A 24,762-nucleotide genomic window follows, 5' to 3' on the forward strand; every position below is an offset into this window, starting at 1 on the left:
TAACAAACGAAAGTACAACTAATGAAAGATGCACAACCAACGAAGAAGGTTGAAAGAATTTTTAAAAGAATTTGTCGTCAAATAAAAACAACCTGCTTAACATAATGGTTAACTAAACACGTGCCTAACTATAAATCTAAGTTCGTTTGTGATATCAAGAAACAATTCTAAATTCGCAGCCATTAGCTCGGTGTCACCCACGAAGAATAACTTTTCCATCGTGGGTGATACCGATTACCAGGTCTCACCACGAGGAGGTTGCTGCGAGCGGAGACCTGAAGGGAGATAAATGGAATCACAGTTCCATCGATCTCCCCTTTACATTCTTAGAAGCTAAATTACTAAATTAGAGAGATAGAAGGAAGCAATGTTCCTTCGATCTTCTAGTTTAGTTGTACCAAGTAATTATTTCGTTTAAAAAGGGGTGAAGCTAAATTATGGGAGACGCGACGCAACGCGATGCTGAACCGTACAGCAGATCTTCGGATCGAATCGACACTGCCCTTGGTAGATTGATTTCTATTTCTAGAAATCGATCTATCATTGGCAGGTGACTAGATCTTTCGGACAAACTGGACGGCCGATCACATGTTTCGTTCGACGAAACAGTGGTGACCGAAGCAAGAAACGAGAGAACGAGTCGAGAGAAGCTACTTGTTAAATAATTACTTGGCAATATTGGGAGACGCATACAATAGGGACTTAAAATTAACGTCGAAGCTCAAGACTAGTCAAGTTGAATCTAAAATTCGGACGATAGAAGGAAACAAAGTTCCTTGGATGTTAGTTGTACCAAGCAATTATGTGGTTAAAAAGAGGGATGAAGCTAAATCGTGGGATACGCGACGCGACGCGACGCTGAACCGTGCAGCGGATCCGAGGATCGAACCTACTGCCTTTGCTAACTCGATCTCAACAAGAAAACAGATAACTGCAACTCTGAATCGAGGTCTCCATTTCTCCAACGCAACCCGTCGGGAGCCCGAAGGACCCGACTTAGGCTGTCTGACAAAGAGAGAGTACCTGAATCAGTGTCGACTTCCGCTGGAAGGTATGCGTTTCCGCAGAATACGGAAACTCCACACCTTCCAGCGAAGTGCCGTTTTCCCTCGATCAAGCTTACCAAGGGAAGGCGATTAGATCTTTCGGACCAAATACACGGCCGATCACATGTTTCAATCGATGAAACAGTGGTGACCGAAGCAAGAAACGAAATAACGAGAGAAGAAGCTACTTGTTTAATAATTGCTTGGTAGGATGCGGAAATATGTACAATAAAGAAATCTTCGACGTTAATTTTAAGATTCGCGACGAAGCTTAAATCTAATCGACTTAGAATTAAATGTCCCCCTGTGGTTGTGGTGTTTTCCATCGATGTCCCTGCGAATAATCTGAAACTAAAATTGATATACATATTAGTGACATACGAAAGGAAATTTAATAAACACCATGCAAACTAGACAAAGCGATGGAATAATTTGTCGTGCTGATGTATCGAAGAGTGAGAATCTATAAGATTCTCGATGTTAGACCTACCTAAGGAAATGTACAAAATTTACACATGATACAAACAAAGCATCCTACCTATACTTGCGTAACGAGAGATAAAAATTCATGGTATAATGTCGAAGTAAAATAGCAAACGATTACAAAAATTATCTGAAGAACCATACCAACGAAGACGAACAGAAACAAAGATGGAGCAGAATTGAAAATCCAACGATGAAATCAAAGAGTGAAAATATCCAAGAATTAAACAAAATGTCTGAGCGAAATAGCACAAGAATAAAAATCCTATTCTAATCAGTGACATCAAAATCCATAAAATAGTATACAAACAAAAATGGTATATGATTCGATACAATCATGCAAATTCAAAAAATAAGGCAGTAGTAGAAATAGAGGAGAAAAACATAATAATCAGCTAGAACCGGACAGTCAAAGAACATTGAATTATGACCAAACAAATAAAATAAACTGGTCAATTTCGTGATAATAATATAAATAAGTAAAGTGGGCTTACTACTTGTTGAGCATTAGTTACCATTACCAAGGAAGCACCAAAGGTCCAGCTGTAACATAAGAAACGATTCGTAATTTAGCAAAAGCGATAGACAGTTCCATAATGTTCAATTGGTATCAAACGACAAAATAGAAGTGGGGAGAGCAATTTTAAATAATTCTTACCAGTGGTCATCACGGTCCGGCACTGGTCAGTAGTGGTCAGTTCTGGTCAGTTCTGGTCACTCCTGGTCACTCCTGGTCCCCAGTGGTCAGCGCTCCACGAATGGCCTGACTTAGGCCCGCGAGACCCGATTCCCCTGGACGCCCCAGGGGTACTGAAGAATTTGTCCAGCGGTAGTCTTCGAGTGGGGAAGTCGAAGAGTGGGGAGACAGTATCAACGTGAAGAGTTAAGAACTGCTTGGTCTAGAGAACAACATTATTTCGATTGGTCCCACCTCTTGACCATTTCTGGATCTTCACTGGACCGCTGATCTTGACGTCAACCTCACTGTTGACCACCAGTGACCATAAGTTAGTCATTGGTCATCGACCCATTAAAACCATTACGAAGATTAAAGTCTTCTTACGAGGATCCCTTTACAATTTGATGCATGATCTTTTTAACATTTTGTTCCACTTTGGAAGAGTGTACTTTTTACCTCGTTTATGTGTAACAGGTATACGTGGGTTGGAAAATAAAAATGCCTGGGCAGTTGAGACTCAAAATCGTATGCAGGTTGACACAAATCGGATTTCAGCTATTTCGAAAGCAAGAAAGAAAGACTCACATTCATCTCACGTACTCATGGCTGAGAATTGGTGTGTGTAAATGGAGGGGTAAGCTTACTCTGGGCACCGGTCTGTCGTCTGATAACTCTGTTATGAATCAATTTTTAGATTTATCAAGACACATATGTATGACCTCCGTATCTGTAGTATTACTCATTTTCTATTCGTTAATTTTTGTTAATACGTATCTTTTTGTACAATCGTCTGTGACTATACCCTCATGACTATATCCCTCAGTTGTACATGTAGAAAACCGCCGTACTTCAGTTTATAGCGTACCTTACTCGCATAAGATAGATTTCACAAAACTGGATACGAAGATTACGTCGATAAGAGTGAAATCTATGTTATTATTTCAATTTTTTAAAGTTTCGTTATTTTATTTCAAAATTCGTTTTACCTAAATCAAATTTTTATAGAAGCAGTCCTGTTTAACAGTATGCTTCGTTGTTAAAATGATACATGTAATAGATTGCCATATTGTCATGCTGGACCATGATTTATCGCAGTTTACCATGTAAAGGTAGATATCGAGTCGTATGAAAGCATTCTAAGCAAATAATTAATACACGTCGCGAATGAAACTATTCCATTAGAAAGCCAGCTTTACTACGTACTGATATCAAAATATCACAATTAATTAAAGCAGAAATTCTAAACATACTTGCGTTAACATCGTACTTCCTTTTCACTGTGAATTCCCATAATCAAAGAGAAAGATAGAATCATGTGTAATAAATAATTTACTAGAATAGTACTAAATTATTATTAATTGCATATGCCATATCAGTTTGAAACTATTTTTCATATTAAACTAACATTCGACCTACGATATATATTTTTGGAAAGATCTTGCTTGAAATAATATGTTCATTTTTCTAATTTGAATAGAAATTTGTTAAAAATTAATCGATATAAAATTTTTAATTATAGTGGCAATTGGTTACTTATTGATATTTATACTATTCTTTTTTTCTACCTTATTCTTATTTAGTAACGTATTTTTATGGAAAATATAGATTTAACTAGTATTTTAAGAAAATAAAAATTAAGAATCACTGCTGTAGTATATTCATGTACGTTTGCATACAACAATGCGATGAAATAGAATCCCGTTGAAATTGAATTACGCGTATGAAATAAATGAAACTGACTTGCGTTTTGGTTGTATTTTGGGACTGTACGAATGTTTCGAGCACAACCAAAGACTCTACGGAAACGTATTTATGTGAAAGCATCAATTGAACGTAGGTTCTGAATATGACTGATGAAACGATCCGAACGGAATAATTTTTCGAAATAATTGGATCTCTCGAATAGGTTTCGCGATTGTAGCCAGCGATCGAAACAATTAAAAGAGTGTGTGTTGGTCGCGTGGAAAAAAAAGAACGTATGGAGTCAATCTTCGACATGTAGAGAAACAGATGAACTCGAAGAAAAAGGGAAATTATCGAACGTACTTGCGAAAGAACTTGCAAAGTATTATGGATGGATGACAAGAAGGAATCCTAAATCAGTTAATGAAATGGAAAAGTCTGTAATGGCCACTTTTTATCATCGATGCTCCGCAAATGAAATGTAGTTGCATCAAAATTGTCCATCGAGAGCAGATAGTTGATGTAAGTGGCTTGTCCTGGAGACTGCTGGTAATGTGAAAAATTTGAAGCACTCAACTGCACTTCATTCAGAAGCACTTGTTACCAATTTACAAAGATCTTGCGGAAAGATATTCGAACCAGCGCACGCAGAATGCAAATGAAAGCTTCGAAACATCTGTATTGCGAATTCAGAACGGTCGAGATCCCCATTTTTCTCAGTTGCTGGTTTTCTTAACAACGTTCTTGAACATTGTTAAGAAAACCAGCAATGAACATTGTTATTACGCGGCGGTGTAAAATTTTTTATACAAAAATTGCTCGACCGTTTGGTAGAAAGAAAACTGTGGCCCTATTGCAATTTTTCAAAGAAGCAAGTTTACGATTCAGAGAATTATCATATTTGTGACGAATTATCAGGGATGAATAGGACTTCCACCAGTCGTTTTGTTGCTTTTCATTTCATTCGCGCGGCATTCATCAAATTTTGTTACTTTCCAACTTTTAAACGATTGGGAATAGTTGAATGGTCCTCGCTGAATTATGATGCATATTTTCGAGTTGATTTTCATGGATTTTCTTCAATCGAGGAGCTCCTTGAATTACGAGCCTTTCTCGAAATCTGCTCTTTCAGCCTCGCAATTTTATAATCTGAAAATGATGAATTGTTAATGTTATACTGCAATAATTCGCTTAGATATAAAAAATTAAATAGAAAAGAAACATCGAGAAATGCCCTTTTTCAATTAAATACTTTCCTAATTTAAGAAAAGGCATTTCTTGAGAAACATTGACACTTTACGATAATATTGAAAGAGAATTTTTTATCAATTTTCATCTTAATACTTCTAAATAATATATTTTGCTTTAATCAACGATGATAATCTATATTTTGTAATTTCGATAATATCAATAACTTCGACGTTAATGCAATGCATTGCAAATTCGCGTTTAAAATTAATGACGCATTAATAAATAACTCTATTATAAATAAATTCAAATAACATATCGCTCTTTATGTGAATAGAATAATTTAATTTATAGTTGAAGCAATCAACTCCGAAATTCAAAAGTATCGAATTTAGAATTTAATCGTATAAACTGATAATGTATAAACCTAATGGCTTTTACTATGGAATGCAATAAATATTCCTCGTATATTATCTGCTCCTACGATTATGTTAAAATTACAGAAAATTAAATTTTAATATACCTCAATTTAAGCTTCAATTATAGTCTTTCATTTATATTTGTCTTCTTTGCAATTAATATTTAAAACAACTTCTATCTATTTTTATTGCTTTGCATCTATTTATGTGATTTTTTAGAGCATTTGACGTGTGTGACGTTGCAGGGAAATCCGATATTCGGAAAGAAGGCGTCCAAAATCATTTTCGTTGTCATTTTATTCTATATTAAAAACGCTTTTGTCCACTTTTATTCTCGCCCTCGAACTTTTCGATTTTTGAGGTATCTCTTCTTCGATGTTCCTTGAACAAGCGACATGCAGTACGTTCGATAGTTGCATCATCGCCCTAAGCTTTTTGTTCGTTTCGAATAGCTACTGCTGCATTATGACCTACTTCGAACTCGCGAGGCATAACTATTCGTACATCGTGACTGTTCACGTTCGAAAAGCACCGTAATACATAAGCTTCTGCAAACATTGTACTAAAATAGGCACGACATTCCATTCTACGAAGACTGAAATTTATCACCAAACGTAACAATTGGAGGGAAAAACAACAATAAATAAGAGTCTCGCTCGTTTTTCACAGGATTGCAATGTCAGAACGCAAATATCGCATTGTATCGTAAAATAAGGTTTCAAAAAGTAAAAAATATTTTCTACGTTCGTTAGAAGATTACAACATGTGAAAGAGAATAAAAGGGCTGTAATATTGTTTTATTAAAAAATTGATAGTTTAGATTCTTCATTAATATTTGCATACTTTTACTTAAAAAATCATTGGCAAATTTCGTACAAGTTTCATTACAATTGATATTTCATTGGATATTCTTTTTGCTTCCTAATTTATACGATTCTTTTTTAATTAATCTTTCTTCAATCTGTTTTGCAAGTCTATCATCAACTCTATTCAACATCATCTCAGTTGGATTTAAATGCAATTATAGTACATTCTCTAATTTACACTTAGAATAGCTATCTTGATAGCAAAGAAAAGCATCTATAATACTCATTTCTTTAGCTCTATACTGCAGATCATTTTTTGTAACATCTAAATACATTACTCTATCCATAGTTTCCGTGACAAAGTGCAGTTTACCAACACTTTATCACCCCAGTGATTAATTGAGCTATACAAATTGTTGGGATTTAGTTCGTTGCGTCGTTTGGTTTGCACCAAACTTTTGCCTGGTCATCAGATCCCCAAAAAGTTAAACTTACTTTCGTTAAAAAATATAACAAAATTCTAAAACCTTTAAAATAAATCTCTCCACAAAAATCCTAATCCTTTTTTCTTATTGACTGGACTCCTGTACGATATGGAAAAAATTGAAGAACGTCCTCGAAAGATAAAAACCAAAATACACACGCATTTCGTTATTTATTTAAAATAATGATAAAACTTGTCCACGATGATTTAACATATTGCCATGTCACTTATGTCAGGGTGTCCCGTAGCACGTGGGATAGAGATAGATTCTACACAAAAAAACAGTAACAAAAGTTCATAGAAACGTATGTTCTATTTGACCCCATTTTCAAGTTATAGCGAGTTCTGTGTTGGAATAATTCTTTTAAAAGACGAGGATAGTTGGATTTCACTCAACTATTTATGATCAGAGCCCAATATTTGACGTTCAATCTTGTATTTTAATTCTGTAAATACTTCCTATGAACATTAGAGTACTATGTATCAGATTATTGAAATACATCATGTGTGAAAATGGAAACTTTGTCTAGTCAATGAGTAGCAGATATGAACCATGAATATAGGTTTATTATTATAAATAATATCTTGTCAAATAGAGAGGGTAAGACAGCCACTTGTAGGACGTCTCCAGACTTATCCTTAGATGCAAGAAAGTTACTTTTAACAAATATTGGGAAGGTAAATAGGTACAATGTTTTCAAGAAGGAAAATGGGGTTGAATAGGGCACATGTTTATATGAACTTTTGTTATTATCTTCTGTAGAATTCATCTCTGGAGTGGATCCCACATGCTACGGGACACCTTGTGATATGATTGTTCCCTGAGGAGTTAAAAAAATTAATTCTCAAGATTAGATGTCAAAGAAAATAGATAGATCCTTGAATTTTAACGAAGCTGTGAAAATAAATGTAATTATTACACTTATTTTACATTACATTATTACACTTATTATTATGAGTAATTCTGGGTAGGCTAGGTTTCAATTATTTAAAAACTATCGTTTTCGTGGACAATTTGAGGGGTTTGGTCTGACAATCAAAGCGTTAAATATTAACATGTTACAATTGTCATCTATCTTCGTGGAGGCCATTTATTATTTTGCTGTAAAAATAAGTTCTATGGCAAATTGTGAATATGTTAGTTTCTAATCAAAGTACGAACGAAATACAATTATCATGGACAATTTAAGGGGTTGGGTCTGACAATCAATGCATTAAACGTTAGCATGTTAAAATTGTCAATTATCTTCGTAGATTCCATTTATTATTTTGTTGTAAAAATACATTCTATAACAAATTGTGGATATGCTAGTTTCCAATCGAAGTACAAATTACAATTTATGTAAATAATTTAAGGGGTTGGGTCTGGCAATCAATTCTTTAAACGTTAGCATGTTAAATCTTCATGCAGCTCATTAATTTTTCCCCCATAAAAATAAGTTTTGTGACTAATTTTACATTAGTTCCCAATTGTCCAGAAACAAAGTATCGTTTTCGCAGGCAATTTGAGGGTTTCATCAACCCTACCAAGTTAAAATTGTCACCCGTCTTTTCTTTATTGTTTTATACCTATAAAATAGTTGCCTTCGCTCATGAATTACGGTTTGGGGTCGCGCAAACCGCGTTACAATTTTTATCCCGAGTACGGAAGAGTTAAAGCTATATAAAAAGTTCGAAACTATCGGAACGTCGCTCGTGTCCGGGGAACACCGCACGAAACCAAACTCGAGAGATTCCTCGGGTAGATCCGAATATCCAATTGGAATCGAACGTATTAGTTAATCCCGTTTCCACTTTCCTTCCCGATTGCTCGAACTGTCGGGAAAGTTTGAGCGTGACTGTGGCTACGCAGGCGCGACTGAAGGGCACACGCTGCGCCACTGCCACTCGGTTAGGTAAGGTTAGGTGCGATTCCACGTCGTTTTCCAACCCTCTCCTCATGTTCAGTACACCCCAAGCTATCACTGCGGTCGGTAGGTTGCACAACATACACCCTCCAGCAGCGAGTGCACGCGTCTACATAGCAACGCGCGAGCGCATCGGTTCGATTTTTATTTACCCAACGCGTTCGCGTTGTTCGTTCGATCGTCGATCCCCGGCGTCGAATGCGTCGATTCGCGCGGCGCGTTATCGAGAACCCGACGGAAATATGAAATTTTTACCACTCTAACGGGCAAACTTGTTCTCCCTCGATCGATCGAAGATCGCGAATAACGTCGATATCACCGATGCAAAGATGCGCAAGGGGATCGGTTCGCACTGAAGAAGGGTGGAAAGTGTTGCAGTGACCGTGAAGATTTCTTATCGAGAGACTGACTCGGCGTAACCAGTCGCTGCACATAGGGTGAGTCGAACGATTTACGCATTACAAGATTTTGTCACTTTAACAATGGCAATCGATCCAAACGTTTCGTTCTATTAATTCACGCGTGAAGTTTTAAACGCGGTAAAGCGCGAACGCGTGCACCGCGCGCGGAATAATTTTGCATACTTGTTTTACCGTGCATTGTTGAAACTTGGACGCGAAAGGGAACGGGGGAGGAGGGTGGAGGAGGAGGGGTGAAAGGGTCGCGCGTTTTCGTTTCGCGTTTAACAATGTGGCGATAAACGGGCAACGAAAGATGCGTAAACGAGGCCACGAGCGTCGGAACACGCGTTACCGAACGATGGAACGGGGGTGGAAGAGCGAAAGAGACGCGAGGAGGAGGGTGGGGGGGGGGGGATACAGGTTGAATTGATATAGAAGAATCCCACGGTCCTGGCTGCGGGTGCAGTACGCGCGGGATGAATACGCAGAGACACGTAGCCCCGCGTATTCCAAAGTCAGGCAGGTGTGAGTGACGTCTACGAATAAACTCCGGCGTCGGGGCGCAGGCGCCTCCACCTGTAGATACGCTGGTGTACGCGAGGCTAAATGCCTAGATTTATCCGTCGGTGGAACAGAGCATCGCCGGCGTACGCGGATCAATAGAATTACTATTTTCTTTTTTTCTCCCTCCCCCTTCCCCTGAAGAAAGAACGCATCTCTACACTGGTAGCACTTTTTACCGTTCTGGTGGATGTGTTCAGGGGGTCACAGAATTGTACAGCGTCGCGTATCCACGTACATACGCGCGGAAACGAACCAACGGCGAGGCGAGATCGATAAAATTACGTATCTCGTTGAAGGATCCGTGCTCGCAGTACGGTTCGCGTATTACTCCCACCTCCTTCTTCCTTTTATTACACCGGTAGTAAGGAAATGTTGTCCTAGGATCACAGGGATCGTGGAATTGCATCGCCACGAAAGGTACGATAGTGCCTCTTCCTCTTTCCCCGATACCTACCGCCGTACGTGTATACGGGGTGTCCTACGCCACTGAGTCGAATCACGACTGGAAGCCTACCCACGGCGCGAAAGTGGGCCTGGAGACCCCCGAAATTGGCCCAAATTCGGAAATAGGTGTCAATGCAAATTAGTCAAAATAGTAGGGTCAGTTGCCTTAATATGGAATAACGATTATTTATTCCAATTATTTTAGGAATTTATTTTTCAATAACACAATATTTAGAATATAATGAAGCAAAATTTTGTATCAATGATAGAATTCTTGGATCAATATTTTATTTATTAACTGGATTTCATGGGATGCATAATTAATGGAGGAATAAAATGAAATGAATGAAATCGATTTAATGTAGCATTGTTAATTGAATATCCTCCTCAAATTGTTTTACTTGCTTGCAGAACTTTTATAAAAACTTAAAACTCATAAATTTATAGGGATGGTAACATAAGTAAGTTTGCTTGTGTAACAATAGTACTATTTTGATTAATCTTCGTCGACGACTATTTCCATTGTCGAAATACACTTATTTCCGTTCTCCATTATATGTTACAAATTTTTACGACGATTCTTTGCGATGTTTCATTTAACTCCGATGATTTCATTAGATACGCATCGAGATTACACGCCATTCACAGAATTCACACGTACATCACACATTCGTGTCGCGTATCACCAAAAATGCACCCACGATAACCGCATTCGAATATCAAGCGTACAGAGAGAATTATCGGGTAGATATTTCAGGGGAAGATAGGATAAAAATTACCCTTAAATCGAGCAAGTCTGTGACATTACAGTCGAATATTTATTACACACTGTAAAAATCTTTGCAGAATTTTTACATCAATGAAACCTAAATATTCCAATAACGACAAATAAATTTCCCAAACAATTTCAACAAATAAGATCTAACAACCTTAGGATCAATTATGACATAAAAGAAGCCAGACTATTACATCGTAATAACTTATTTATTAAAAGAAATTATACGACACTTTGACTGCCACGTCACCCATATGTGTATGACAGAACTTTTAATAATGGAACTAAAACAATTCTCAAGTTGAAATGTTGAAGAAAATAAATTTGAATAGGCTTCATAAATTTTAGTGAAGTCATGAAAGCAAGTATTACAAGTTTTAAGTTATGTAGTTTACAATTGTCTAAAATCAATCTTCTGGTCTCGTAAACAATTTAACGGTTTTAGACTGGCAGTCAATGTGATAATAGCCAGAAAGTTTCAATCCATTTGATTTATTATATTTAATCTCGAAATGATTAGATAATACTATGAACTATGTACGTCAACCTCTCTGATTAATATTTTTCGCAGCTATGCCCAGCGACACAACTACGCGATTGATTCGAGGCATCGGTTCGATTAATCTTATTATGTAATCGGGCGAAACTTGATTTCGTTTCCTTTAGGGAATCGGTGATTCTATTTTATTCGAATGTTTCGTTTCAGCGATACGACGTCGCAACTCATCCAATAAACGCTTAATCGGGTTTTTAATCCGGCCATTACGTTAACCGCTTTAAAACTCTAAAAGATAATCACTCTTTGACCAACTTCAACGTACGCCTCGAACCGTTGTCCCGATTTTAAGGTATTTTCATTTCAACATACGGTGGTGTAAATTCTTCTCGAAAATTCCTCTGTAAACGACGCTAAACGTGTTTGTCCATTACTCATTATTCATGATAGCGTTGATTTTTACTAGAATTCCAACTCCTTTGGCAGAAAATATTCGCGAAAGTATCTCCTCCGTCGTGTTTGATACCGAAAATTTGCTATCCACAGGGGATGACTAAATTATTAGTTACGCGTGTGAAAATTACATATTAGAATTTATAAAACGGGCTTCCTAACGGGGTTAAAATTAAATTGCCAAAGCGAAACGTTAAATTTTCCCCGCCGAAGAGACTTGAATTATTGAGAGCGTCCAAGAGATTCTAAACCCCAAACAAAACTAATTAAAAATGTATTCGACGCCTGGCCTTACTTCAACGGTAAGTGACTATTAATTCACGATGTTTAATTAATAGTTTGGTCACACACTGTGATATTATTTCTTCAGTACGACTTGCTGTTCCTCGAATATATTGTTTTCCATCGCGGCCAAAGCAATTATACCTCGATTAATCGAAAAAGGCCACTTTTTCCAATCTTCGAGAGTCCCAGTGGTCGAGAGCGAACTGCAGGCTGGCCTTCTGGTTTTTCTCACGAATGAAAAATGTTTTCACGCAAACACGACGAAAAAATCGTACGCCAGACGTTTTGTTACGGTCGAACGACTAATATCCGTTAAATTTTCTACACGTAATTCGCAAGCAACGTCGATAGCCGTTTTCTTTACATCCGCCCGTTACCCCCTTCCGTTTTATACTTCGATCCGCTCTTTCGGATGTTTTCCGTGGCCTTCCACTTTTTAGATGACTCTGGAGATTATATCCGGCACGATAATTGACAATTACATCGTTCGCTGTTGACTTTCCGATAGATAAAGCAATTTCACTGAGAGACTTTCCATTTTCATGAAATTTTATAACTCGATCGATGCGTACTGGCTGCTCGATGTTTGTAAACTTTAACATTTCGCTGTCCCAAATTGTTTCGATTAACTGATCCGGAAATTTCTCCCTGTTTGTACAAATTAGATTTTACAAATATGTGAAATTTATCATGACATTATTTAATTATAGCTTCAATTGATCGACAAATTTCTACACTCCCTGTTTTTACAAATGAGATTACAAATATGTGAAATTTATCATGACATTATTTAATTCTAACTTCAATTGATCAAGTAATTTCTACACTCCATGTTTTTGCAAATAAGATGTTACAAATATGTAAAAGTAATCACGACCATATTTAAATCTAACTTTAAGTGATCAAAAAATTTCTATACTCCCTGTTTGTACAAATTAGATGTTACAAATATGTGAAATTTATCATGACATTATTTAATTATAGCTTCAATTTATCAACAAATTTCTACATTCCCTGTTTTCACAAATGAGATTACAAATATGTGAAATTTATCATGACATTATTTAATTCTAACTTCAATTGATCAAGAAATTTCTACACTCCCTATTTGTACAAATGAGATGTTACAAGTATGTAAAATTTATCACAAGATTATTTAACTCTAACTTTAGTAAAATAATTATGAGCTGTGAAATAAGAAAACTTTTGCCTCTACGATTATTCACCTAAGCATCTCTCAGTTACAATTTCTATTATTAGAAAACTCAATTCTATTTTTGTTTTATCCATTGACTTTATTATCGTTTAACTAATTACAACCAGTTGAATGAAATAATGACGTGCAAACACGAATGCTTACGACCACCCAATGCAAGTAGAAACATCGAGCAATGGTCAGACACGCTAGACGAGTCGTACTGAATGGCCTGCATGTTAGGTGAGTAATCAACGAAAATTATCTCCAATGTAAAGACCCGTATGACAAATCATCATTTCACATTTTTATACAGAATTACTATATAGCATATACTGGAGATTTTTAGGTGCTTTGAAAAGTGCTTTGAATAAATCTTAGACAAAATTAAACTTTACAGAAAATAAATGACTATTCTGTGGAGTATAATCAGCCCACGTAGTACAAAATTACTCGAAACTATGCACATTTTATTTACTTGCATTATTAAAGGGAGGAAAGAAGAGTCCTGGTTTAAGGGAAATGTGGCACTACGGGTAAGTAGAATGTGGATAACGTCGAGAAATTTTGCATTACGAAGCCTGACTATAATACTGACTATAGTACGTCTGACCTAATAATGCGACTCGCACGGAAGGTCTCGCTTTCTCCGCAGAATACCACACTCCCCTTAATTCAAAACCATTCCTTCTTTTTCCCTGCGATACATATGGTACACAATCTTCGTTGCAAAAGTTAATTAAAATTAAAATCATGCATGCAGACATTTATGAAAACGCGCACGAAATACATGCAAGGACAATGTGGTAGCATTAATTAACGTATTTTACAACTTAATCCCTCAACACTTTAATAACCGTGCGATGCTTTTTAGTACGATTTAAGCAATTTTTCTGCTATTTGTATACAAACAAACATCGTTGTTTCTGTTGACGTATTAAGACTAAAAGCGGTAAAAAGAGTATATCCTATACAGGGACCTTTTAAATCCACAAGCTTGAATTTTATTTACGGCAAATACGACGTTAACGTGTTCCGCGTACAAGAGAAAACGAGAAAATATAATACTGCGGAAGAGACAAAAGAAAAATACGAGCTGCATGTTTACAAGAAGCGTAGTAATCTATGAAACACGATTCATTATTGGAATATGGGAACGGAGTGGACGAGGGTAAATTAAACAGGTGAATAGGAGGCTTTGATGCAAGAACCTTGTAAACAAGGCAGCAGCGATGATGAATCGATATCTGGCGGCGCATTCAGCCAACCAGAACGTTAAAACGGAAGAGCGATGTAGTCAAATTTACAAGAACGGTAAGAACAACGAAAGTACGAGTTTTGAATCCGCTGAACAGGGGAAGATAGTCGCGAAGAAAAATGAGGATCATAAACCGTGCAGGCAAACAGGCGTACCGCTAAGGATTAAGAAAGTATGAGTTCAGAGCGGAGTTGATAAAACGCGACGAGAACGATGTAAAAGATGTAAAAGCAAAATGGCTAGGGCGTAACAATATGATGCTCGAAACGTCAAGGAGAAGGTAACGTTGAGCCAAAAAGTTTCGGAGACAGATTGCACGACGAGGAGGGTCGAATCAAGCGAGATACTGAAAGAAGGTAAATTCCAAAGTGGAGGGAGAAAAGCTGACAACCAACACGGAGGATTTGAAGGGATTTAAATGCAAACCACGCACGCTGCACCAATGCAAAAGCATACCAAAGTCATCTACTATCTCGCACTTAGCGGATCAAGAATCTTAATCGGTTAAGTGCAATCGGTGTACGTATACGCGCAACGATTATTACAAATTTCGAATCGAACTCAGCATTCGAACCGCGTCTATTGTTAAAATAATGCGATGCGCGGGGGATGGCCCGCACAACTTTTTACAACTCGATGCCTCGGAAATTATTTCATCGACTTTGACGCTATAGGTCTTCGATTGTACGGATCTGGAGTACTTTCGAGCTGGAATCGAGGTCCTCGAATCTATGTTGCGCGAGGAAGACGACAATTTAAAAATTGTTAATGGAAACTGATAAAAAACCTCAGTTTTGTCCTAAATAATTTATTGCTGGAATAAATTTGTAATTTCGATTTACGCGGAGCACTCGCGAAATTGAAATTGCGACACTCTAATCTCTTAATTATTTTAATGCTCGAAATGTCTACTAATTGCTCCAAAGGATTATTCTTTCGAACGATTCTCGCGTCGTAAATTAAATTGGTCGCGAGAACTGTCCTCTGATATTAGGAGAATAAGGTTTACCGCGATCGACAAAATTGTAATTTAACAACAGGCCGTGATCAAACGTATCGAACGCTTCTGTGAACTCCGACGAAGTATGCAACACGACGCTAGCCGGGAACACAGAAGACCACAGAAGCGTGCAATAACGCTGAAGTATTACTACGACCGTTACGAAATCCAGATTGGGAAACCGACACAACATCGTTGGAGCCGATAAACGTTTGCAGTTACGAGATACACAGAGCTTTCGGAGGACTTTGGAAAGGAGAGGAGCTTCGAGAGACAGAAGAAAAAGAATTTAAGAAAGAAGCATCAGGTATCCAGAGGGCAGGATATACCGCATGTGCAGACAGCGGAATGCCATCAAGCTACAGGAATATTATTATTATTTTTGTTTTTATTAAACGTACTTTAGAACAACATGCCCTCCCTGCGAACCGTCGACTTTATGGCAAGAAGGTAGAACGGCATTTGCGGAAACGATCCACTTCCAACGCCAGATAGGATTTATTCCCGCTGAGAAGCGGAATGATATTTGGCGGGGCGGATTTTCGAGAGGCCAACCGTGATTCAAAAGGCAGTTCCTAACGTTTTCAAGCAGGAAACAGTCCTCGAAAGACGAAAATGTCCGGCATTCCGACGCGAATAAAATAACTGCCACGGCGGAGTGAGGGTTTATTCTTTAAAACAAAGAAAGTTTTTATTCCCATTCTGCGTTAAAATTTTACGTAACTGCTATACAGGATGTTCGGCCACCCTTATGATTTTTTAAACATACCCATGAAATTTCAGGGGAAGCATTTATGGTCAGTCACTGTATTTTCGATAATGAATTTTTTTCTCGAAAGTGAGTGGGATTTCGGGGGTATGTTTATTCACCAAAAATGATTGTAATTAACTCCTGCAGCTGAAAATAATTTTTCCAGAACGATTTGAAATTTTTTTTTTGCCGAAAAATTTATCCACTTATTGATTTTTTTTCTCGAAACTGGTTAGGATTTCGAGGGTATTTCTATTCACCAAAAATGATTGTAATTGACCCTCCTAGATAAAACTAATTTTTTTAGAACGATTTAAAATTTTTTTTTTTCGCTGAAAAATTTAGGCACCTACCCCCTGTCAATTTTTCTTCAAAATTGCTTTTTCATTTTTAGTAATTTTGTTTGACGCCCTACAGAAAAGTTGTTTAATACTTTTTTGTAGGTACCTACGAGTTCTACTTCAGAAAAAAGTTTCATTGAAATATATTCACAATTGTAGGAGTTATGGCTGTTTGAAAATTGGTCCATTTTTATGGGGTTTTTCTCATTTTACAGGGTCAAGGACCAACTTTTTCATTATTGTCAGAATTTCTACATATACTCCATTAAAATACGCATTGTTTGCTTTTTTAAACATTAAAATCGTCCAATCCGTTCAGAAGTTATGACGTTTTAAACATACGCTTGAAATTTCAGTGAAAGATATCAATGGTATGGTCAGACATTGTATTTTCGGTAAGGAATTTTTTTCTCGAAAATGCGTAGGATTTCGAGGTGATGTGTATCCACAAAAAATGATTGTAATTAACCCCTCTAGCTAAAAATAATTTTTCCAGAACGATTTAAAATTTTTTAATTTTGCCGAAAAATTTAAGCACTTACTCGAATTTTCCGCCTCAATCAACAAAATGGTATTCTTGATTTTCGTCTTATTTTGGCCTCTAGAATCTCCCATTAAAGTTTTATCTGCGCTCGCGCGTATAGTCAGGAGAAAATGGTAGAACAGTAACATCGTATCGTTTTTTAAATTTCAAATCACGACTCACGAATGAGGATTTGGGGAGAATGAATTTAATTTAACATTTTGATGGAAACATAATAAACTTTTTAATTTTTTAATAATTTAGAAGCTTTGTCGAGCTTGAAACGAATGGTAGTTCGTGGGTACAATATGAAGAGTTCACCAAGAAGCATCTTGCGTTAAATATTTAAAGTTTAACATATTAGAATCTATTTAAGACGTTCTATTTAACATCCTAGCAGATTTGAAGACGAAAATATATGATAATTGAGATTCTGGAGATGTCAACTTCCGAGATCAAACGCGTCTTCGTAATCCACGGGGAACCAAATGAACGGGACGCCAAAATATTCGTGATTGCGTGATAAGCGAATCGAGAACCGAGTTTCCCTCCAGTTTTCGCTGACATTCGTTCGATCGCGTGCGATTTGACGCATTTTGGCACTTCGTTTGACGTGGAAATGGGCACCGTACCAGAAAACGTTCAATTGGAACTTATTGAGATGCAGCGCGGCGATTGAATAAAATCTAAATCTCGCGCGGGAGGCGTGACGTTAACAGAGTTTTACAGAAAATACCTTCTTGGATCTGGGTTTTATACTAACTCGGCGGTTCGTTCGAAGAAAACGGCATCGTCGAACGTCCGAATAGAATTCAAACTTTATTCGACGAATATTTGAACCGCTGAACCGTTCGCCGTATTCGCAAACAAATAATTCGACAAATCCCTGCCATACTCACGAGACAATTTTCAGCATGAATGTTCTCCTACGGTCGCCCGCGTGGAAGAGTTATACTCCACTTATACTCCATACCGACTCTCAAGAGTAAAATTCTAAAGTGAACATCAGACACAAGAGCCTTCAGAGAAACTCGCATTAATCAAGGTTGTTTATGCTTAGATTATCAATCTTTCCCTCGTACAACGTAAGATCTCATTCACCAGCGGTACAAAATTAAAACAAAATCACATCAGTCATATTTCTTCTTTTTTAATTGAACGCAAACTTTCCAAAATGCTGTTACAAATAATCGTAATTCTGAACGAACGCCATAAATTGCATTTTAAAAAATTCACTCTTCGAGTAGCCTTTGAAAACTTTTATCCCATCGAGAGAAAAAAAAACGAAGCTCGGTAAAACATTAACATCAAATATATTTACCTCCGAATTTCAATTTGAAATATAACTTTACGATTTTCTGCGAGTACATGAAACCCTGTTTGCCAAAAATCACATTTGAAACCATATTCTGTATAAAATCCTGTTTACTTTGGACATGTTAGAATGACAAAAAAATGTGGAAAAAAGCTGAAGGGTCATTCCATGTGAAATCGTACACTCTTTCGAGTAGCGTTTCAGATTTTGTCTCAAATTGATATTGTAGCTTTTAGTTTTATTTCAACGTGTTCGAAAACATTTGAACAAATTTTGAAAATCGTTGTTTTTACGGTTGCTCGAAAAAGTGGTGCTAGCACATTGTTTCAATATAACTGTTGAAAATTTATTTAGCAGTTTAAAAAAGTCTCTCACTTGGCGCTGAGGAAATTTTTAAAGTCTAAACAGATCTGAGAACGTAGTCTTATTCGTCTTCTTGAAACAGGTCGGACGCGTTGTTTCTCGCGAAAAACGGGGTCAAAGTTTTAAAAGGGACATCCTGTAGGGTCTCTTAATACACCGTTACACGAAATTTCCTTGCTGCTTTAATCCGTCTGTCGATAAAAATTACTCGACTACAGCTTTTACGATGCAAGTATTAAATTACACTCACTCGATAAGATAACATTTCTCCCTTAAAAAAAATATCCACAAGTACCGTCATAACCTGGTTTCCTTATCAAAGGAACCTCTAATCGTTCCCCGGCACCAGGCCTCGAAACCCTTAAAAACCCACACCGGATATTACTGTACCGTTAACAGTTATGGCATGAAAAAAGGAAACCGTGGACCAAAATATTCCCTATCGCGGTACTGAAAGTATTCGAACAACAGCGCCCATATATTACACGCATCCGCAAATTCTTTTACGAAAAATAAAAGTTACGTTCCCCGGGATAAAACGACGTATATTTTTTTCTACCGTTCGCACCGGTTGTTGTCTGTTCGATCAAAATCGCTAACTCTTCTATTTACAAAACGCAATACGACACGAACTACGAGGCGTAACGCGAGGGGGAGGGGTGGGGGGGGGGGGAAGGAAATTTCCGATCGAACGCCGCGAAATATCTCGATACAAATAGATAAAAAAAAGTCGACTCGATATTCACTTTGGAATCGTACTCGCGCGAAGAACCGCCGATGATCTCGTTAAACAATTTAACACGCTCGCTCTCGCGCGGCAGTTACAACTGCAGTACTGTTCGTTTCGCCGCGTTTCCTTCCTATTATCGTTCTCATTACTGTCGTCGTTGTTTCCATTATTCTTATTATTGCTTCCCGTTCCAGCGGCCCGTTCTCCATTAATGTCTCGGCCGGCCACGCGCGACGGCGTCATTAACATTACCATTTTTATGATTATTAACGGTCGTAAGCATTGTTATTTTCGTCGTCGGACCGCCCCGGGAGCGCGGAAACGCCGACGGAACGCATTGCGACGCCCCGTTATGAATTGCATTATCTTCTCAAAACAGCCGTGCATTGTACGGAGTGTTAACTCTGAACTGTTACTGACTGGTCGGAGGAAATTAGACATCGCCGAAAAAATGTTCCTTTTCTGTCGACGTAAAGGTGAGAGACTCGAGTAACGGATCAAAGAAATCGATTTATTTTTTTCTTTCGTATAAAATAATGATTTTACATCTTGAGAATGTTGTGTAAAAATTTCAAAGTGAAATTCTTAGTTATTCTTGAAAAAAAACAAGCAGGAGCTAATAGATGGTGAGTCTCTCCCCTCAAGGAATAGGCCAACGATGCACGACTTTATTCGGTAATTTTTGAATAAAAACAGATTTACTTAAATTTACTTAAGTGCAGAGAATTGTTTAAAGAGTTAATTACACTTCGTTCGTAAATAATACTCGGCTGGAACGTCGATAATCTTTGGATTATTATCATTCCAAGAAAAGAATTCGTCAAAGAATTCTACTAGGATTATTTTAAGGGTTGAATCTTCTACTGTGCGTCCGCGAGAAGTTGGCTAGTGGGACGATACTTCGCTTGCTCCGCCTATTCCCACTTTTGGCCAATAGCGTGGGCTCCAAACTACCCAATCACACCCACATTCCTTTCGTTAGCCAACTTCTCGCGTATACACAGTAGTTTCATAAGTTTATATTGAATTTCCGGGTGCAGATCTTTTACACTAACAAGCAAAGATGATTATACTCCAGACAAAGTTTCATGAAACGCACTTTAGAGCCATTCTTGCCCACAGGATGATTGATAATCGCGTCGAACGATTCGTCGTTCATCGTTTAGCTTGTCGCCGTTTATCGGCCACTTGGCGGGGTAAACGAAGCAACATAATCAACGAATAAACGAATAATTTAGATTCGTTTAGCGGTTAGTTTGGGGCACGTTAACCGATTGCTTATGAATTTTCATCGCGGAATTATTGCTGTTCCCGCTTATAATTATCACTGAACGTATTTTGCGTACGTGCCAGCACTTTCACTAGATCCCCGGGGAGTCTGTACATATCGCAAACATTATTCATCGAAACGACGAAAATTAATTATCGGCGCAGCAGCGGCAATCGAAGCACCAATGACGTAGTAATTGCATGCTGGTCGGTCGCAACACAGAGAACACGCATAATCCGGCGTGTTTGCGGTTATTTAATACTTTGCAGATTTGTATTAGCCACGCGATATTGCTCATACGTTACACGCTTTATAAATACTGCGTCCAAAACGACCCCCCGCGAGCCTGTCGACTCTGCAATATGTAGATATCGTACACCTACGCGTTTTAGATTATGCATAGACCACCCCCTCTGGTTTATTTTTAAGCGACAGGGAAAAATGATTCGTCGGTCAGTGGACTGTCGTAAAGTCGGGTAAAAATACATCGCGTATTTCCATAAGTATGATACGAAGGCAGCAAAGTTATAGGCCGTTTTGGTATTTATAACCACGGACAGAACTTTATTTCATTCCGCGTACACGACGTAACCGGCCACCGGCGTATTTTTAGGATAAATAGATATTTCCAGACAATAGGTGAACGATAATAACAACGCCAAGATAATTTTTTTACCGACTATACTTACAATCGAAAGGGAGCAACACGTTACAAGCAAAAACGACGATCGAATGACGCTAGATACCGTTTTAGATGCCGTAGATCCTGATATATAAACGTTCTAAGACGGTTGGAAATTTTGGCGTTCTTCTTAATTGATCGGTCAGCTGAGAATAAATCGATCGAGTTGATAGAGATGTTATTTTAATTTCCCGTTAGCCTACTTTTCTGGACAAAATTATTATCCACTTTTTGGTCTTGTTTTTAGACACGTGGGGAACTAAATCTTGGAATAATTAAGTTCATCGCCTGGAATAGGTATAAATATTTCCAACCTCTTTCTTGTTTATTTCCTCGATCGTGATCCTCGAGATTTACTGTCACTCATTGTTTACAAGATCCTCGAAATATTTCGTGATCGATGAGCAATTTTCAACAACAGGAATCATCATTTTTAACGACTCGAATATTTTCGGGAGACTTCAACGAAAGGTAAGAACGCATTGAACGATTGTAATGAAAGCTAAAAGAAGCGTAGGTTAGCTTTATCGGTTTTCCGCGATCGAAGTTATAGTTCGAGACGAGCTTTCGCGAGAAAAGTATCTCGACATTTTTCCAACAATTTCAGTAAGCGTATCGATTAACGATACGAGGCGAAATCAGTGTCTGCTGCGTTCTCACACTACACGGTGTATTCTTGCCTCTTCCACGGCATCGCCGAGTATTTTCCTTCATGAATTTGTTACGACCATCGCAATAGAACGGATCGATAAGACACATTCTGTCTGTGCCTGGCTCTGATGTGTCTTTCACCGTCGGCCCGCGGCGATGGAATAAATTTGACTCGCGTACATGCGAAAGGGTCATTCAACGATCCGATATTAGACGAGAAATCAGATTTTCGACGTTCCTTTTCGTTCCCTTTGATCGCGAGGTATGATAACGCGCGGTGACCACGCTTCGCTTACCGGGTCTTTGAGGGAAATCGAAGAACAATGGTAGAAATTTATCAATTTTCAAGCCCGTTGCCAACGAAAACTTCCACAGGATACGTTTTCACTTTAAGCTCGTTTCGCTGAAACGAATTTATTTAAAAGTGCACTCCTCTTACACTCGACAGTAATCACGGTACAATCGGAAAAGTCTGTCTGAAAAAGATAACACGAAAATATGAAATACAATTTTCTTGTGCTTCGTATCTAAAAATAAACTCAAATCTTATTTTATTTTGTCGTTATCTTCCTCGAATAATGACGTCTAGATACGTTGCTCTTATTAGAGCTATTTTCGATGTTTCTAAGACCAACAGTAACATTTTTGTTTTAAAAATTTTTCTGATTAATTATTTTATTTTGTCGTTATCTTCCACGAATAATAACGTCTAGATACGTTGCTCTTATTAGAGCTATTTTCAATGTTTCTAAGACCAACAGTAACATTTTTGTTTTAATATCGTTAACTGTGTCTGTATAAAATTTTTCTAATTAATAATAATCGCAACGTTCGTAGCGACGAATATTAAATGAAATTTATTATTGTGAAAATTAATTAAAAATATATGTCTCCGGATATATGGCGAGCGAGGCAGAACGAGGAGTCGCGTGTTATTTTACTAATATATGGCGCACATTAATGGCACCGGTCGTAATTAGTGTTGAATACGTTTACGAACGTCAGACGGTCGAAAAGCTGTAACTGAGAAGCGTAGTCCGCCAGAAGCAAAATTTCGTTTTACACTTTTTCATTGAAATGTTTGACTGCAACTTAAAGCCTGCTCTTTGTACGCGTGGCAACAATCAGTAAATTGAAGTTTGATTATACAAACGCGGACCAGTTGTCTTTCGTACTAATTAAATTCCACGTACACATTGTTTACACCTATAATATTGACAGAAACGAACAAATTGAACGTGACGCAGAACGAGGAAGAGTTTTTTGTGGCACAGTCAGTTTTAAAAAACGAGACTCGCCGTTTTTCAGTTCGGAACTATTTACGGGTTTTTAACGGTTTAAAAAATATCACATGGGGATTACCATATATCCAGATGAGGATCAGACATGTCACTGGGGGGTTATTTATAACATGTAATTTAAACTATGTCTAAACTATGACACGTATAATAGTTTCTATAATATTGAAGTAGTATGTACACATATATGTATAATAAATATATCGATTAAACGATATACATAACCTAAGCCAGGCTTAACCTGTGGTTCGTGGACCGCGAGGGGGCCATAAATAGATATCGGGGGTTAGAACTTGCGCACAGAAATTTTGAATATTTATTTTCGTTAGGCCTAGAAATACCAATTTTTGGTAGCTATTAGACTAAAATAAATCTTGCCAATTATGTCGTGTACAAGGGAATTACAAGCCTTCTCGACTAAGCTACTGTCATCGAAGAGAAATGTAAGAATTTACTCTATTTTAAGAAATGAATTTTCAAACACCTGGAAATATTCTTCTTCTAACACTTACGTTCATCTCGATGATATTAAAATTGAAAATACTGATATTTAATAATGTAAAAAGTAAGGAACGGAGTTTCTGCTATCCACGGAAGATACTGCACGGAAAATAATTGATGAGTTAAGGTTATAGTTGTAAGAGCCGAGGCGTACATTTTAATTAAAGAAAAGAATTACGATCTTATTACGAGGGGCACAATACTTATAAGCATGGTCACAGTTTTGCACAGTTTAATGCCTAGCAGGCAATGCATTACGCTGGTCATTAGGCGCCAGCACGCGCCCATGGTATGCATAAATGCATCAGCAATGTCGGCTTTAAACCGACAAGAAAGTTATGCCCGAATTGCGTGTGTCTATTGCTCGAAACGATTTTATGCGCGAATCTCCGTAATCCGTATATCAATAAACTTCGCCGTCGCCGCTGCTGGTTATCATTATACTTGCTGATTTGATGTATTCACGAGTTACGATATATCTTACGTACAACCCCGGAAAACGGCTGTTCTCGTACGCACACCGAATACGAAAGGACGACCATCGAGTCTCGGACACAAAGCGGACCGCCATAACGAAACGAAAAGGTCGTTCCACGACGAATCCATCTCTTTATACGCTCGATGCCAGCGAATTTATAGGAACTGAATCGCGTAATTCTCGAATAATTAGGGAAGGTTTATTTCGAATTTGTTTAAAAAATATCGTTCCTCGACAATTTCTTATTATTCGTTTCTTTCTTTTATTTCCATCGATTGCATTTTGTTTCAAGC

The 24,762-nt window shown here is 37.6% G+C and overlaps 1 protein-coding gene across 2 annotated transcripts in view; it reads left to right on the forward strand.

The window, feature by feature from the left end:
- Positions 1-8,748: 8,748 nt before the first annotated feature.
- The window catches only part of Fstl5 (follistatin-like 5), a 121,834-nt gene continuing 105,820 nt past the window's right edge, over positions 8,749-24,762 (forward strand). For both annotated transcript variants that reach the window (XM_076762468.1, XM_076762467.1), the window contains exon 1: positions 8,749-9,132. The gene's annotated coding sequence lies outside the window, so the exon portion shown is untranslated. The remainder of the gene's footprint in view (positions 9,133-24,762) is intronic.

Source organism: Colletes latitarsis, chromosome 3 (assembly GCF_051014445.1).
Source record: "Colletes latitarsis isolate SP2378_abdomen chromosome 3, iyColLati1, whole genome shotgun sequence".
NCBI lineage: Eukaryota > Metazoa > Arthropoda > Insecta > Hymenoptera > Colletidae > Colletes > Colletes latitarsis.